General features: G+C 30.9%; 1 non-coding gene across 1 annotated transcript; it reads left to right on the forward strand.

The window, feature by feature from the left end:
* On the forward strand, positions 1-101 carry LOC114580511. Its single transcript, XR_003701951.1, has one exon. It is a non-coding gene; the product is annotated as a U6 spliceosomal RNA (small nuclear RNA).
* The last annotated feature ends 1,390 nt before the right edge of the window (positions 102-1,491 follow it).

The raw sequence follows: 1,491 nt of genomic DNA on the forward strand, positions 1-1,491 counted from the left end.
GTCTCTTCGGAGACATCTGATAAAATTGGAACGACACAGAAGATTAGCATGGCCCCTACACAAGGATGACACGCTTAATTCGAGAAATGGTCCAAATTTTTATAAGTAACATCAAGGAAGATTTGATGTTAGGTAAGGAGTCCTAATCCAAAAGGCCAATCAATCCCATTTAAACTTAATCTAGTTAAGTCATTTTAAATTAACCATAGTTTGTTGGCCATTTTGATTTTTTTCTTAGGCATCGCCACTAACATATATGATCTCCTTTGATTTCGACTATCTTACAAGTGGTGCTATGGCTAAAGGTTCTGCCATGATCGAGCAATTCATGTGATTTATAACTCTAAGGTTTCGTTTCGGACGACTTTTTTACTGCTTCTTAAAGCAGTTTTTTAGTATAAAATTTCTTAGCATTAAAAAAGCCATCCTAACATTTCTTTAACGTCTTCAAACTGAGAAATAACTTTCACTCGAAAACATGAAGCTTTTGAGTTAAGAAAATATTTGACTATTACTTCCATGCAGTTCAATTTTGATCCACTTTGATTTCAGTTCCTAACAAAAACTTGTAAGAGATCTATCTTACATTGATCTTACTCTATTTAGAGTCTAAAAAGAGCTATGTCCATAATAATTTGTCTATATATGATAAGGATCACAATGAAGATAGAGATTCCCCCATGAGAATGTGATAAAACCAGATTATAGATGGTGACACATCTATTGCCTTAGATTATCAAAGGGACCATTGATGTTGAGCTTGCAATAACCTAAATGGTAGCCTCCAATTTTCTCACTAGCTATCATTGCTAAGCTACATTTCATTTTAGGATATCAATCATAGAGGATAAATTGGCCTGCACAAAGTGCAATTATATGATTTAAGCTTCATTTGGGACAATTTTTTTATTACTTCATAAAGCTGCTTTCTAGTACAAACAATTTAATTTTTATACTAAATTTTTTTTTTTTTTTTAAACACAACTCTCCTTGGCCTATTGGTTGAGAGCTTTGGCTTCCAACTAAGAGGTTCAAGGTTCGAGTCTATGTGTATGCGTTGTGTGTGTGTGTTTGCCTTAAATGGCCTAAATGTCCCAAAAAAAAAAATTTTGTTTTAAGAAACAGTAAGAAAATAGTCTCAAACCAAACGAAGCCATAGTTCTCTTACTATTTTATAAACAGATTCTTAGTACGAACTTTTTTAAATTTGATATTTTTATACTAAAAAACTACTTCATAAAATATTAAGAAAGTTATCCCAAATAAAGCTTTAGGCTTCGTTTGGGACGACTTTCTTATTACTTCTTGAAGAAGCGTTATAATATAAAAAATTTAATTTTTGAAGCAATAAAAAAGCCATCCCAAACGAAACCTTAATATTTCTTAATGATTGATATCACATTTAAATATATTCGGTAATACTTCATTAAATTATTTTAATATAATTTTAAAATTAAAAAGAAAAGGTGGATGTTTTATCTCATTAGCCCA

The sequence above is a fragment of the Dendrobium catenatum genome, unplaced genomic scaffold, assembly GCF_001605985.2.
Source record: "Dendrobium catenatum unplaced genomic scaffold, ASM160598v2 fragScaff_scaffold_1061, whole genome shotgun sequence".
In the NCBI taxonomy this organism is placed as follows: Eukaryota; Viridiplantae; Streptophyta; class Magnoliopsida; order Asparagales; family Orchidaceae; genus Dendrobium; species Dendrobium catenatum.